This window comes from Rhinolophus sinicus, linkage group LG02 (assembly GCF_036562045.2).
Source record: "Rhinolophus sinicus isolate RSC01 linkage group LG02, ASM3656204v1, whole genome shotgun sequence".
Classification (NCBI taxonomy): Eukaryota; Metazoa; Chordata; class Mammalia; order Chiroptera; family Rhinolophidae; genus Rhinolophus; species Rhinolophus sinicus.
In genome coordinates, this window is record NC_133752.1 from 73,864,104 (window position 1) to 73,881,663 (window position 17,560).

Below are 17,560 nucleotides of genomic sequence, written 5' to 3' on the forward strand. Positions count from 1 at the left end.
CGTCCTTCAGTAGGTAAAGGGATAAATAAACTGCAGTACATCCAGACAATAGAACATTACTCATCATTAAAAAGCGCTATCAAGCCATGAAAAGACACGGAGGAATCTTAAATGCATATTGCAAAGTGAAAGAAGCCAAACTGACAAGGCTATATACCATATGATTGCAGCCATATGACATTCTGGAAAACTATGGAGACAGTAAGAAGATTAGTAGTTGCCAGGAATTCAGGGGGAGGGAGGGAGAGATGCATAGTTAGAACACGGGATTGTCAGGGCAGTAAAAAAGTACTGTGTGTGATACTGTCACGGTAGATACATATTATTAAATACTTGTCAAAGCCCATAAAATGTACAACAGAGTGAACCCAATGTAGATGACAGACTTTAGTTAATAATAATAATGGATCGATATTGGCTCAATAATTGTAACAAATGTACCTAACTACTTACTACTGCAAGATGTGACTAACAGGGAAAACAAGGTGGGGGGTGGGGAAGGAGGCTCTATACTTTCTGCTCAATTTTTCTGTAACCTATAACTGCCCTCCCCAAAATAGTCTATTAATTTTTTTTTAAAAAGCAAACAATTATTTAAAAATTAAATAAAATAATAATAAAATCTAACATGAAGGAGAGGAAACAAATCTTTAAAATTCATGACACACTCGGAATTCTGCTTAGAACAGAAAGACAACTGAGATTTTGGTGAGAAAAGCTCCTGTGACCCTGTGGTGTTATAATCAACTCTGGACGGCTCTCTGATAACCTCTCGTTTGGCTGTTCCCAAAACAATTGTGTTTACAGTAAATACTAAGCTTCTACTACTAGCAAGCTCTGAAATTATCTTCCTTATCTGCAATTTATTTTAACTATAGACTCCGGAAAGCCTCCCTTTCTTTCAGATTCAGAAATACTTAATTGAATTATTTTTTCTAAATGTTTCTGAAGACTAAATCCTATTTCCCCTTTGTTAAATAACAGCTCTCTCTGCTAGTCCCTCTACCACCCAGCAGACTTCATAATTCCATCTCTGCTACTCTCATAGAACCTCATTCTTACATCTGGTGATACATTTTCACACTGACCGCTAGCCGAATACCAATCTAGTCTACCCCCTACCGTGGAGCTCCTGAACACAGGAACTGTGACAGTTATTCCATGCTACACCTACAAGGCATCACCAATCACAATGTTTGCAGATGTAAGTGATGGACACCTACCTCAAATGAGCTAGCTAACCTGCCCAGAAAGTGAAACCAAAGTGCTGGCTTTAGGTGCTGTAGCATCCGTGTGTGTGTGTGTGTGTGTGTTCACATGTGTCTGTTTGTGTGTCCATGTGTGTGTCCGCTCCTCCGCCTCCCACTCCATCCCCATCTCATTTCCTCCCTCTCCCTGCTCTGACGTCCTCTGTGTTGACTTCCTTCTCAAAAAGGCTTTCCCGAAGTGGTAGCAAGGAGCATCACCAGCAGCTCCAACTTAACGAACCCACGAAAAGGAAAAACCTCTTTGCAACAGTTTCAGGGACAATACTGGGGCTCCTCCATACACTGATCCTTGGGACCCTGACTGGCCAAGCTTGTAGCACATGCCCATAACAGAGATGGTGGGGTCACCTCGTCTAACTACACAGGCTGGAAACAAAGCAAGGGTGACTGACTGCCCAGGGAAAATGTGGGTCATTTGTTGAAAGAAAAGGAAGCTGGATGGGCAAAGTCAACATCTCCGTCACAGGCTCTCAAGACTGCTGATTCGCTCCTCTAGTGAGTATTTATCATTATTATGCATATAATAATATACATAATCCGAGTTACCCACGGATTATCCAACAGAAGATGTTTGCACTGCCTGTCCCTGTACAATATACTTTCTCAAAATGAACTATTTTCCACCTTATTGCCACAGGTGAGGTTGTTTATACAGTTTCCCTCTCCTGGTCCACAGTAAACCTATTTTGCACTTATTTATATTCCTATTATTTTCAGAACATTTCTTCTCCTTTGTCCTACATGAATATCTTAATGTCAAAAGTACACTGCTGAACTCAAACGTGTCGCTCGCTTTTGTTTGGGGGAGATAAAAGTAAAAACTTGCCAAGCAAACTAGAGTAGCATGGAGTACCCCGCACGCACCAAACAAAAGTCAGGTTTCCATGATCCACCTGGGACAGTGTAAATACGCAAACGAGGGCAAGTCTCGGAAAGTACCAATACCAGTCCATGCTTTCTCAGGGTCACTGCCTTTTCTCGAAACTAAAGCGAAAATCACTGAGTCTGTTATGGGTGGCCTCTGGTGGTGGCTTCTTATATATTTGCGCTTGAGATCTTTTTTCTCTCTTCTCTGAGTGAGGAAAAGATGAGCAAGAGAGGGTGGGAGAGAAGAAAGGAAAAAGGAAGAGAGAAAGAGGAAGACAACAACACATTGTACACAGAAGTTTGTCAGTATATAGCTGCCATTTATGTGATGCTAGGAATCTCTTAGATAACTGGAATGATTATGTGGGGTTGTTGCAAAATCACTTGATGGAATAAACAAAGCAACTTTTCCTTTCCAAACCCCATCTACTTTATCCAGCCTCTCTTACCTTATACCAATCTGATTTTGCTTAAGTTATGGTCTGTCTCGGGCTTTCACAGCAGCTTTCTTTTATGGATTTTCCATCCAGCAAATGTTTCTGTTCCACGGCTGGGCAGATCTGACCACACCATGCTTGGCTACAGACCGCAGCAGCTCACCCACAGCAGCTCCAACCTGGAGGGCAAAGGCCAGAAGCCGTTACAGGGATGTAGATTCACAAACGCTCTCTCTCTCAAGAGTGTATGTTTGGCAGAATAACCCAAACCTCTCCCAAATATTTAAAATCATTAATGAACAGGGACAATAGCTTATGAGGTGTTCTAAATACAAGCTTGGGCTATTCTAAGGTGGAGGGCTGAAGTATTTAATCATTATTGAAAAGGTTTGGCCAAATGATTATACTGTTTGTGGAAAACTTAAAAGCCAGATGTTTTAATTAACCATAGAAAACACAAGCTACAACTAAAATTTCATGAACACACTGATCTGCCTTGTGGAAAACCACAGGAATGTTCTGGCAAGGCTCAGTCTGAATTCTTGGGACACAGAGGGCTGGAATCATTCCCCTTAGGAACTTGAACAGAAAATTAACTTGCTCAATATGTTTTTTAAAAAGTAAAATGAAACCCAGATTTAATCGCAATCAAATATAAAAACATTTCAGGACTTCAAAGGCACCACCAAAAGACACATAAGGGAAAGGTCATAAAAAATTCCAAAGTGGTTCAGGATTTAGAACGTATTTTCAATGCACAGTGAATGGTGCAACAGAAAGTTTTATAGGCTAAATAATCCAAAGGGGAAGCTAATCACCTTTCACCTCATAATAGAGGAAAACAATATATGAAACCAATTTTCAACACATGAATCATAAATATTATCAAAAGTATAATATATTTGAGCAAAAGGAATCTCTTAACTATCCTACTTCATGCCAAACCTGTGGCCTGGCCCACAGTAGATAGCTACTAAGCTTCAGCATGAAGAATGATGGCATCCAGAAAAACAGTGTTAAAATAGTGTATGCTCACTGAGGTTGCAGCTAACAACTCTGGTACAGAAATCTAAACTGAGCGGACCTTATAAAAGTAATTAGTGAACAATTAAGAACTAATAGATTAGGAAATCTTCATTTGTTAATCACAGTAATAGTTATGACAACATCTATACATGCAAAATATTGAAAGCCCTGCGAAATATTGAAAGCCTATTCAAGAGGGAACAGGACAAATGTTATTTTCAGATATTGGGTCCATAATTCTATTTCTGTAAGTCAAAACACACCCCGTCACAAGCAGGCCAAGCATAATATTACATTAATCTCTCCCTTCATTTGGAATCTCAGTTCCAAAAATCATCTCAAAAGGAACACAGAGGAAAAAAGCAAGATATCAAGTTATATACGGGTGGTATGATACCAATTTTGTTCTATACAAACTGAGTGTATATAATCTACAGACACCAAAGTATAACAAAAGCTATTTCTGGGTCATGGAATTAGAAGATATTTGTATTTCCTTCTTGGTGTTTTCCAAATTTTCTACAATTAATATGTATTGCTTGTAGTATTAGAATATTTTTAAATAAGATTTTTATAAATAGTATGGGATACACGTCAGAAATGGGATAGGATACTGTTTTAGCCTGATCTGTGGGCTTCCTCTTATCTGAACAATAAGGACTAATTAAGTCTTCGTTTATCTGAACCCAGTAATTTTTAATTTAGAAGTTCAAAACCCATGTCCAGTAACACTTTCAAGGCTAACAACAGTACTTTCCTAGAAAGAAGAAAAAAATGTTTTCTTATTCTGCAAACTCGCCACTAAGAGACAGCAAGACCATGGTTATTTCCCTCCCTAACCTAATGCCCCCAAACTTCTCTATCACTGGCCACGCCACACACTTGTCATTGAATTAAAAAGAGTGCCTCCTTGATGTCACCTACAATTGCACAGGAGCACCGCCCTCAGTGGACACTGCCCCATCCATGTCCGAGACTCTTAGCATCTCAGAAAACACAACGGTGGAATCTTAACACTGGGGGACTTGGCAATCCAGCATTCCAAGGAGCCCCACCCCTACCCCCAGTTTACAAATGAAGACACGGATGCTGAGAGAGGTCAAATGTTTTCACAGAGGCCACACAGTCTGCAGAGCAGAGACCAGAGTCCAGATCACGTGCCTCCTCTTTGACCAAGTGCTTTTCCTACTATGACAATGTCTCAGCACGCACTCTTTGCAATACAAGTTTGTATGAACCATCCTCCCATGGTAAATTCATATCAGCAAAACCAGAAGAACAAGACAGAAATTTGTTGCACCAAAAATGAAATGCACGCAGGAAAAAAAGCCAAGACTCAACCGCAGGCTAAAAAAGACTGCCCAGAACACGTTCCGTCGGAGAAACAATGGGCGCAGTGTGCTCGGGCAGCAGGTGTCCTGAACAGAAACTGCCTATCACACAGAAAGCTTTCTGGTCCTAGTACTTGCTCTGTTGATAACAGCACATTCCCACTACTCAAAGCTGGACAGAAGATTTTCAACAAGATAAGACTACACTTGCACAAGCCACCTGGAAGAGACAGGTAGGATGCATGCTCACCAAAGTGTGGGAAATAAGTGATTTATTGGCATCAAGTCTGGTCTCTTCCTTCCAAAAGGACTCAAGTCTTAGGGAAGAGACATTAATGATTCCAAAAACTAAGAAAACAAGAGTCACTAAAGAACTAAATTAAACTAAAATAATTCAGATGCTTCATGTCTTATGTCTGATATGACCTTACAGAGTAAGCAGGATTTTTCTCTTTCCTTCTAAATGATTTATTTGAAATATTGCTCACCTCCACTTCTTTCTTAGCACTTACTCACACCACACCAATCAGAAACCTAAAAGCCCCTCACAAAAATGTGACTAGCCTGAGAAGAAGGGGAGAGAAGAGGACGGATAGCAACGACAAACTCAGAATCGCTCCATGAAAAGCCTTTATGGAGCTCACTTCCTGTCGCCCTTCCCCTACTGTGCAGCAGGGCAACAAAGGCACGAACTGTGAGGCAGCTAATAGAAAGCTGCACCGAGGGATGATGTGATCAGATGGATGATGTGATCTCGCTTGGTAAGAGCCAGAACAAACACAACGGTCCTGTCCCGCCTCATCTGAGAAATCAGGCACCTCATGAGAAATAAAAACGCGTCTTTTCCTCCCCAAACTGCTCCTCAAGCCCCCATATATTTCCATGGTTGGGTCCTGCAGGAAAGACCATCCGGGCAGTTTATTCCCCTCTATGACTCCGTTCTAATACTCAAGGTTAACGTCCACCACCAGCACCAGGAAATAGATTCTTGTTGTTATTTCACAATGAAATCAAAGCTTTGTGGTGAGTGTTGTCCAAGTCACCCCTGAAAGTCATTTGTAAGGTACCGGCAGGATGTTTAAATCAAGCAGCCTGGTAGAATGAACTCTGACCTACTAATCAAATCAGGGACAATCCTGCTGAAGTCAACAAATTATCTTTCTCCACAGAGACTGAAAAAGAAATTGGATCAGATTCACGGATTTTAAAATCCTTTCTTACTTGAAACCTTGGCTGTGTGTTGTTTAGGGTTTTTTTGCCTTTGGCAAAATATGCGCCCAGATATTGCCACCATGTGAGAATCTTAAATGTTTGGCTAGCATTTTATTTTTTTATTCTAATGCCACAGGGAAGGTTTCCCTTTCTTGGGCCTGATTCCAGAAATATCTGCCGGGCCAATTCAACACTTCTGAAATTTCTAACTCAGAATGACCAGGAGGACCAGGCAAGCATATGTTGGAGAACATTCCCCTCACAGCTTTGGAAATTTGATTTTAAAAACGTAGATTCACAGTATCAACAAATTTACTTACATCTTACAATGTTTGGGAGAGGAAAGTATAAATTCTATGAAATAATGCTGGCTAGTTTACTTTTTTCCAAAAAGTATCTATCCTAGATACCCATCACAGGCAACCAAATGAATAACCCAAACTGGCAGCCAACAAAGTTTGTGGTGGATGAAGAAGACATTATGGCCATTTGAAAAAGGTTTCATGTAGTAACTTCCCCTGTCATACTCTCCAGTAAAGAGAATTTCAGTGGTGGGGGGAGTGAGTGGAGAGGGGAAATTTATGCTTATTAATGTTTTAAGACTGTTCTGGAAAGGATATGAGATGAAGAAATGAGCACAGTTAGAAGTTGGAGTCCCAACTCTGCTACTTATAACCCAAAGTTTTCTGGGACAACTAACTTATTCTCTTTAAACCTTGGTTCCACCATTTGTAAAACGGGGATGACACTATCAGCCAACTTCATGGGATTGTCAACCGATGAAACCAAATGCAAGAGGAGCATAGAAATTTTGAAGGCACTATGTATTCGTTCAACAAACATTTACTAAGAAGCTACAGTGCTGCCAGATATGGCACTGTGGATACAACCACAAGGACCGAGGTGAAGGCAGGTACAGGGAGCTGTGAGAACAGGCGGGCAGCCTCTGATCCAAATACCAGACACATATCAGGTATTGTTACTTTTACGAGCCCCTGAGAACGTTTCTCGGTAAAAAGTGGCAGACGCGGTTTTCAGTTTTGGTTGTCTAATTGCTAGCTCAATATTTAGTACACTTTCTATTGAACACTCACTATGTATCAGGCACTGTTCTAGGTGCTGGTGACTTAGCACCAAACAAAATGTCTGCCCTAATGGAACTGATATTTCAGTCATTGCTCATCTATCTGAAAGGCAAAATACATGAACTAAATAGATTTAAGCAGTAAGGCTGCTTCTGCTGCAATACAATGATTTTTTTTTATTAAAGTTTATTGGGGTGATGATGGTTAGTAAAATTACATAGGTTTCAAGTGTACAATTCTGTAATACATTATATATATATATATATATATATATATATATATATATATATCAATGATTTTTTAGGCCAAAATTTTAATTGAGTTAAATACAGTAAATATTTTATACCTTAATTTAATCTCCAGGCCACATTTTACAATATACCAAGCAACTGCCATCATATAAAATGTGCTCTTAAGTTTGAGGGATCATGATTTGTGTATGTGTTAGCACAGAATGGAATAGCCCCCTCACGCCAATATCCTCCCCCAAGGAAAAAGAACACATTCTGGAATCTATCCAATAACAACCCCACTTTTAACAAAAGGAATATCAGTTATTTTAGAAGCACCTCCTGCAGTCATTTTCTTAAGGATTAAAAAGAAATGAATTATTTAATTTAGAAATTAAACTGAAGTTCAATTTTAACATGCCAAATGTCTGGCTTAGCAAAGTTTATTTTAAAATACTTTTATTTAAAAAAAGGCCTGAGAACTAGGCTGTCCGGGACATAGTCAACCCGACTATCTGAAAGTTCAATATGAGATGGAAGGGAAGGGAAGAGAAGAAAGGGAAAGAAAGAGAAAGGAAGGTATGGGAGTGAAGACCCACACACTGGTCAGGATTAATAACCTAAAAGCTTACATACTCAATGAATACACACTAAGAACCAATGTTCCAAATACTGTGGCAGGGAAGAAAGTAAGTGTCTGGGTGAAACTGACCAAAATGCTACTCAACTCCAGAGCAAGGGTTCCCAAACCTGGGGTCCTCACAAAAAATACGAAGTCCAAAGCCCAAGTACAAGTACTCTGAATACTAAGTCAGGGGTCGTGGCCGGCAATCTTTATTTTTTTAACTGTCCGCAAATAATGCTGATGCCCAGACATGGTTGGGAACATGGTTGGGAATAAATTCCCAATTTATTATTGGGAACAAATAATACTGTTTTACTGTATTTCCTTATTGAAAAACATATCAGAATATTTACATTATAATCACGGGTAACTGTTTTGCTAATTAATGCTTTCCATTATTCTTCATGTCCATCCTGAAGTAGGAACTATTATTAGGCCTATTTTTAAATGGGAAAATTCGAGGCATGAAGAAGACAAATAACATGACTGATGTTACATAGCGTTTAAATCAAGGACCTGGGATTTTTACCCGTTATCAGCCCCAAATTTTCTTAGCACTCTGATCTGGTGACCTTTAGCAAGTCTCTTTTCCACTCTCTAGTCTAAGGATGTCATAAGATTGATTACTCATCTTAATACACCATAGTCATTAAGGGTTTTAATATAGAACTTAAATCCCAAAATTCAGTAATAAAGGCTGTAATTTAAGAGGATGTTGTGAAAATCACACATAACGTGTGGGCTGTTGAGAGCCCTAGGGATGCATTTGGTTGGCTCTGCAGTTATTTTAATTACCTTCCATTCCTACTTAAGATCAGCAAAAGGTATGCTTCTCATCTTAGTGAATGTACTTGTATCATCCTTCAACTTTCATGTTTTCCTTCTTGTTCTGGGCTCATTTCTTCAAAACCTTTCTCTAGTTCATTAATTACAGTTACATTTTTTTCTTAGGTTTTGTTTATATTTTTTGTTTTTTTTTCCCAAATCTGCCTGGTCAATTTTTTTAACAACAAAAACACCAAGATTTATGTTGCCCTTGTACATATTCTTTTTCCCTTCTGCTTTACTGAGACATAACTGACATATAACACTGTATTACTATGACGTAATGATTTGATATATGTACTATAGAATGAGAAATGATCACAGTAAGTTTAGTTAACACCCATCACCTCATAGTTAGAATTTCTTTTCTTGTGATGAGAACTTTTAAGATCTACTCTCTTAGCAACTTTCAAATATACAACACGGTACTTACTGTTAACGATAGCAACCATGCTGAACATTACATCCCCAGAACTTATTTATCTTATAATTGGAAGGTTGTACCTTGACCACCTTCACCCATTTCCCCTGCCACTGGCAACCACCAATCTGTTCTGTTTCTATGAGTTCCGTTTTTTTTTCAGATTCCACATATAAGTGAGATCATACAGTATAGTTTTTCACTGAGCATAATGCCCTCAACGTACATCCATGTTGTTGCAAATGGCAGAATGTCTCTTTTTTATGATTAAATAATATAGTTGGTCAATTTCTATCTCATGCTATTTGCAGTTGGGATTACATATTTTTTCCTTAAAACATTTCAAACATAGTTACTTCATATTCTGTATCAGATCATTTTAATATCTAAAGTCCTCAGGGTTCCAAATCGATTGTTTTTTATTTGTATCTGGTAACACTCACTCCCGGGAACTTGTTTTCTAGAGGATTGGAGAGCTTTAATTCTGAAATCATATTTGGCGGATCTTACTCAGAACCATCCTAAGGTCTAAAGTGAGGAGGCCTTCCTCAGAAAGGATTTGCATTTTGCTTCTGCCAAAAGCTAAGAGGCACTATATGGGGGCCACTTCCATTTCCTTTACAGGTCCTAGGAGAATGCTGGCTCTCCCACCTTGCCACTGATCCAATGCTGTCTCCAACCATAGCGGAGCTTAGCATATGCTCTTGAGACAATCTGTGTTTTATGTTTACACAAAGATCTTCCAGCTTTGATGGTTGGTTGATATAACTGGGGTAGGAGACTTTGGCGTTGTCTTAGACCATAATCCCAGAAGTGTGCATTAAAAAAAATGCTTTAACCAGACTACACTGGTTTAGTGAGGAAGTGTGTTAGAGGATCCAGTCCACCATCCTGCTAGAAACCCAAGTCTTGAACTAATCATACCCGTCAAAACTTCTTTTCTTTTGTTCTACATTTTGTTGAAGGGTACTATGCACTCTCACCGAAATCTGAAACCCAGTACTGCAGGTAACAACGACCCTTCTCTTTCCTCCTCTACCTCACGTGCCATCAGGCACCAAGTCTCAACTTCTTGCCTGATTAAAAGTGGGTTTGCATTTATATTCTGGTCAAGGCGGTACCTAGTAGCGTCTTTTTAATCAAGGACAAGTAAGAAAAATAAATGAGGCAGAATTAAAATCAAAATCATGTCTTCCTGCCAAATGAAGGTGCTTTATATGAAGAAAGGTTCGAATACAGGGATGTGGAAGGACAACTGAGTTTGACCAGGATCTCAGAAGACCCGGAACTCGGGCTGTCAGAACCATAATCACATTTTCAAGGAGAGGCGTAATTTTAGTCAAACAAAATTATCTGTCATGATAAATTAAGGTTAATTTAAATTTTATTGCTTTTACAGTTTTGCTTGAATGTATTGTATAAACCTGGCATTGTTTTATATTTATGTAAGAACTGGAAACATACGGAGTTTATACCTACCTAGTTTTCTATTTGGGAATATTTAAGCTATTTCGTTATAAAAATATTTATGTCAGCACTGGGGACTTGTGAGAATTTTTTTCTTTAAGTAAAGAGGTCTATAAATTAGTAAGACTTAAGGAACACCTTTGATACATTCATAATTCTCTTCATAAACGAATAGAGAGAAATGGAACGCACAGCACAAGCAAGAGATCATTTACTAAACTCCAATTCTCCAGCTGTTTGAGCTAACTCAATACTGATGAATCTCTTAAGGCAGCACGCTTTGTTTCTTTGCTCTAATAGGGGTGGTTTTACTAAGTAAGACGACTAGAAACACTGCTCTGCCCAGTTCCTACCATTTCCCATTCCTATTATAATTTATAAATTGGTACATACGTACCTGGCAACAGTACAGCAAAATGTGTCAAACAAAGCATGGTCCTTGCCTCAAGGAAGTCCATTTCCTGGTTGGGTTTCAATAACCGGGATTCTTGGTAAGTACAGCATTGTTGTTCTGAATGATTACAAGAAACTCCCAATCATTTCTTTTCAACTTCTGTATTCCTATTCTTTATGGACTGATGGACTATGGTTCCTACAACCTCGAGATAATTCACTTTAAAAGTCCCCCTACCAAGATAAAACTTTCTCTCTCCACCATACTGACCCATGTGTCGCCATCTTTTCTCTTCCCACAGGGTCTGACTCAATCAAAACCACAAGGGAGGTCAGAGCATATCCATGCAATCACTTACTGGACAGAGGAGCACACTCAGGCCCAAATCACTGAAATGGCTTCCCTGGGGCCACATGGCTGATGGGCAGAGACCAGAACCTGCTTCTATCAAGTCTTGCCACCCAATCCAACTCTGACTCATCTGACTCATTTTAAATCATAAATTATTTGAACTAGGACTTCAAATTAACGACTTTGGTCATCATTAAACGTTTGTTTCTCAAAAAAAAAAAAGTTAAGTAGTTTTATATTTTGCTAAAAATAACTTGAGGATATTCACACTGTTGTTTCAATGAAAGTATCTCAAATTCTGAAACCTAATTCCAGGATTCTTATTTGGAAGTGTTTTGCTGTTGTTGTTGTTGTTGTTTTTGCTTTTGAATCAGAGTACATTAACTCAGGGGGGGAAAATGAGATTACCTTTTTAATTCAAAGAAAGAAAAAGAAAGTTGTGCGGATAGTGTTAAAATAACATAGTGACCACGTGTAATTCCAGTTCAGCAATTCTCAAATTCAGATCTGGAGTAGGGCACAAGAATATGGATTTTTAACAAACACAAGTGACTATAATGCTGGTGGTCTGAAGGCTACTTGAAGGGAAACTCTAGTCTATTCAATTTTTTTTAAATTAAACTAACTTTGGTAGTATTTCTACCTAGCCAAGAAAGTAAAAAAAATAAAGGAAGAAGAATACTGGAGAACCCAAAAGACACGCCATTCAGACGAGACAGACAGACATGGTGTTACCCTTCAAGCATGTGGAAAAGTAGCTTTCATGGAATAACATTACAAAGCTCTGGCCTAATAAATTATGCTGAGAGCTGCTGCTAAGAATTTTTAATACCAACTCAAAGCAGAAATGGCACTATCACCCACAGAACAGGTGAAATCAAAGACTAGTACAGGGTTTGGCAGATTTCTGGCCCTCAAGAAATATTTGTTTAATTAAGAAGCAACTCCAGCTCTAGCTGGAAATCTGTTTAACCACAGAAATGAAATCATAATTAATATGATCACATCTTATTTCCCCCCCTGTGTTTTGTTTCCTCAGGGCATCTATAATGGCTGAATTAGAAATGGAACCATAAACATAACAACATTTGTTGGAAAACTCATCCTACATTTTCATAATTCATTAAGTTGATGGATGGTTTCTTCTCAGACTTTTTCAACGAAATCTGAACTTTTAAAATTACATACATTATCCACCTAAAACCAAGTAATACTGGCAAGCAAAACCTCCTACTAGAAAGGACAGGTGGGGAAAAAGTGGGGGGTCGTGGGGGTGGAGGGGATAGGAGGTCTAATCAACTAAGGGAAAAAAAATCAAGAGTAAAGAAGTCAGGAATTAAAATGTAGCTAAAAATACAAATTGCTACTTCATGGGCCAGTTACTGTGGTATATCATTTTTAACAAAAGAGGGAATAAAAATGCCCAACAGACTTCTTCAGAAGAAAATTATCAAAGCTCCCGAGAACACAGCAGGAGAGGTCTTCTTGTGCTCTATATATCCACACCAGTTCAGCTTGTTTCATTCATTCACTCATTCATTCATTTATCTTTACTGCTTCCATTTCAGGGTAACAGCTAGCAGTGTTTATTTTATTCATTTTAACCAAAAGAAAATTCTGATATTATATTAGAAAGCTTTACTTACAAATTAATGTCTTCAGTGAAGCTGAGTGCATAGTTTTCTTTCACAGAAGGGGCAAAATATCATAGAAAATTCATGGGCTTGGGAGTCTGAGAGAAATGGCTTCAAATCCTGACTGCCCCACTTATCTACATGATCTTGAGATGCATCATTTAACTTTCTGAGTCCATTTCCTACTCTACACAAAGAAGCCCACAACATCTACCTTCCGGATGCAGTGAGGTTAGGGCCAAAGTGTCCTAAAGGACCTAGCACAGTACCTGGCACACAGCAAGTGGCCGTTTTTATTGTTATTTCACACCTGCTGCATTTGCCTGAGGGCTCTGCAATTTTCTGTCTGGGCAGGAGAGTCAGAAGCAACTACTACCCAGATATCAAACACTCTGTTCCAGGCTGCAAAGGGCTCTCGCATGAAAGTCCTCCTCAACTGACCATCTACCACCACCGGACTTGTTAAAGCTGGGGGCCCACAGGCCCTCGGGAACTGTGTTCTGTTCTCTCCTGAGTACAGATAAATTGCAAGCTACTCTCCTCAGGCTTCTTCAAAGGACCATCCACCCTCAAAGAGTGCTCAGTCTATCATTTTAGCTATGGTAAAAGAAGCCAAAAAAAAATGATCCCTAAATTTCCACCCCTGGAGCAAGCTAATCCCACCCTAGAATAACAAGGGGGAGCATAGAAGGAGAAAATATGAGAGGCAGGGTTGTAAATTTGCTCTACCACCTCCACCCACACCTGCGAGCACACACAACTGCCCTGATGTATGATCCTCTTGGATCTGCCAAGAAACAATACAGGGTTAGTGGAGAAAGAGGTTCCTGGTGCTTAACAAATTTCCACGGCCCTTAGGTAAGAGCTACAACACTCCAAAGGCCATTTCCAAGGAAATTGTATCTGTAATTAAGATAGATGGATAATGCCAGAGACAAGGGCACTGACTCCTGAGCCAGGTTGCCTGGGTTCAAAACCTGGCTCCTTCCCATCCTAGCTGTGTGACCTTGGACATGTCATGCAAAAGGGGCACGTTGATAGCCACTAACTTGTAGGCTTGATGTAAGAACTGAATGGGTTAATATACGTGAAAGTTGGCTATTATTGTTACTCTGAAAGAATTACACCCAATTCTCATTAGGGAGGCAGAGGGTAAGAGGATATTCTCTCTTCTCAGAAAAAGACAATACCCAGCTCTACGCAAACTAGAAGAGGCTATACCCAAACTAAAGTTCCATAAATTGAATCATATTCTAGACACACTCGAAAGTCATTCTGGTTTGTCTATAGCAGTGGCTCTAAGCCAAGATGGCATCAGGTATACCTGGGAAGCTTTTCCAAAAGGTACATGCCTGGGCAGCAGGCCTGGTTTGGAGCCCAGAATGTGCATTTTGACAAAGCACTGTCTCCCTAATGCCCACCTGGAGGTGAGAAACATTAGCTAAAAGCAAGTCCCAACTCTATAAGACCAGGCTTTCTTGGCAGGGTAGGGACAGTTCAGGAGTGTCGCAAGGGTACCACTGCCCATAAAAATGCCTCTGTAGCCTGTTTGCTGCTGCCTGAAATTCCTTTACTAGGAGCTTTCCACGGCACAAGTCAGAAATACATTTTAAACTAGAAAAGGAACTAACATTGGCTGAGTATCTACAGCATGTCAGGCCACATATGTATATGTGTGTAATATATATTTACACACACACACACACACACACACACCCTACTCCTTATGATCACCCTGTGGCACAGTTACTGTGCAAAGGAAGAAACCGAGGAGCAGAGAGGTTCCGTAGCAGAGCCCCGATTCCACCCTAGGTGCGTCTGCCCACTGCACCACCACACGGCCTCCTGGCCTGTTCCTGCCTCAGGAACACACGGTTCCAAATCAAAGACTGAAGGAGGAGCTCCACACAGACAGCACATCCCACACCCAGGTCTTCTCTCGCCTTGTACTGAACCAGGGATAAGTTGAAATTTAGAGATGCAGGAAGGGGTCTTCCACTTACCTCTCACCTTCTCCTCCAGAAGATGCAAGGCAAATCTCAAACTCACTAGCCTTAATACTACATCTACACGACAGAAATGTATTAGCCTTAAGTCTCTCTCTCTCCCTTCTTATTGGCAAAAGGAAAGGAATAGATGCATTAAGGGAAATAGATAAAAATGAAGAAAATGACCTGATCTACCACGAAAAACTACTTTACTATAAAGCTCAAATCAGATCACAACACCCACAGTAATATTAGCTAATATTTACTGAACTTAATCAGTGTCAAGAACACATTATCTCCCGACAACCCCCAGAGAGTCCCATTTCTCAGATGAGAAAACTGATAGCAAAAGGTCAAAATAACTTGTCAGAAGACCCACAGTTTGTGAATGGAAATTCAAGCCCAGGATAAAAATCTAGCCTTTTCCACTCTTAAGTCTAGTAGGCTAGTTTTGTCTATAAAATCACCATGTAATCTGTCAAGTCTTGTAGAGATATTACTTTCCCTGTTATCAGGGCATTTCCATGAGCCACACTGGCCCTCAAAGCTGCAGAAAAAGCAAAGGGATGTGGATAATCTATAAACTGTTATAAAGAAGAGAAGCTTGTAAACCCATTTTCAGCTTAATGAACAGAAAATAAATAGAAGCACCCAAAGAAAAATGAAGGTAATCAAGAAATAAAATTAAGGCAATAGGCTTAGGAGCCAAAAAAAAAAAAAAATCACAGGATGCTGCTTTATGGGTGCTGGAGAAACAATACTATTTACTGGGAAATGGCAAGGATGAAAAACAAGGACAGGGAGCTGATTCACACAACCGTAAGACAATGATCCAGGGCCCAAGGCAAGCTGGCTGTAAGGAACCGGTGGGGGCCTCACAGGTGCTGCCGGCCTGGCCTGGCCCAGGACACAGGCCTGAGATCACCAGTCCTGACTGAGGAAATGACGGAGGCCCTGCTGCTTAAGCAATTACTCAGAGACTGAGGGACACCACACTTCCTCCCACTCCCCCTCCCTGCAAATGCTAAAGCATTACCAGACATCGCAACAGCGGGGATGATTTTTAAGTACTAGATAGAACAGACAGAACTTCTCTCTCCACGATGCATCCTAGTTAGCAGTTAGAATGCCAAAAGAGATGTCAGGAAGCTGAACTACGCAGCAGAAATCCCCGTTAGTCAGGAGACCTGATTCCAAATGGCACGCCACTAATGCCCTGGCTGTGCCACCTCAGACAAATCCCCCAGCAACTCCAAGCCTCAGCATCCAAGGGAAGGGCAGCCAGGGTGACCTCACTCCCTTCCCGGGTTACCTTGGTCTCCGCTCTCAGTTCCCACGGACAGCAGTGAATTTTCAATGTGCTTCTATCCCAAAGAGAGGGGGCGGGACAAGGGAGAAACTGAGGATGGTTCCTGTAAGAACAGGAAATCCAAATTACAAACAACACTAATGGAGCTGATAGAAATGAAATCTACTATTTATTGAGTCACTACTATGTGCCACGTATGTATTAGCTCATTTAATCTTCACAACAACCCTCGAAAGAAGGCAGGTTAAGGAACTCGTCCAGGGGACACAGCTTGTGATTAAGCTGGGATTTGAACCTAGCCTCCGGAGGCTGAGCTGTTATACCACACATCAGCATTAACTCCGGGGATGAGACGACCCAGCTACTTATATGACGCTGCTTTGCTCTTTGGCTGAAATTCTACCAACTCTAACTGACAACGTGTATGACAGAATGCTGCTGGTTTCCCTGGGCAAGAGGAAGCGATGAGTTTGGAACGACAATCTGGCAAATACACAGCTTGAGTGAAACCATGCTCTTCACAGACATCGCTCCTTTATTCTAGAATCTATCTTCCTGAGAAGAGGCCCGAAGGCTCTTTCAAAGAGGATAGCATTCGAGGTGACCAGTCCCCACGAGGGCCCCGACCAGTGAACCCCTTCACTCAGGACGTGAATGAGCAACACCAAGCCTTTCAGGTCACTAGAGCGCCAAGGGCTAGAACCGGGGCCTTCCATATTCCAGCTTCACCTTCTTTCCTTCCCTTCTTGACTAACAAGACCCATGTTTTATCCCTTACATTTTATCCTACGTTTCATTATAAAAACTTTCGAGCACATAAAAGAAGTCCAAAGCACGACTCCCCATACAACCATCATTCGATGCCCAGCTCACCACCAATTTTGCTTACTCTCCATACCCACCCACTCCCCATCCCCCTCCACTTGAAAGCAAGTGTTTAAATCACAATCTCTGAATTAATTCACAACCGATTTTTGAACATACAGAAACATTTTATAATCAGTCATTTAGGACTACAGATTTCCAAGACACTGACACGGGGTACAAGAGAAGGTTTGATTTAGAGAAGATCTCAAGACACATACCTTCA

At 40.4% G+C, this 17,560-nt stretch overlaps 1 protein-coding gene across 14 annotated transcripts in view; it reads right to left on the reverse strand.

Moving 5' to 3' along the window:
• APBB2 (amyloid beta precursor protein binding family B member 2) overlaps positions 1-17,560 on the reverse strand; it is a 331,632-nt gene that overhangs the window by 264,644 nt on the left and 49,428 nt on the right. For 11 of the 14 annotated variants that reach the window (XM_019751904.2, XM_019751900.2, XM_019751912.2 and 8 more), the window contains exon 2: positions 2,585-2,751. The exons of 2 other annotated variants lie outside the window; for them this stretch is intronic. The gene's annotated coding sequence lies outside the window, so the exon portion shown is untranslated. Of the gene's footprint in view, positions 1-2,584; positions 2,752-11,191; positions 11,301-17,560 lie in introns of those variants that run through there. One more of the 14 variants, XM_074324597.1, reaches the window with a different exon arrangement.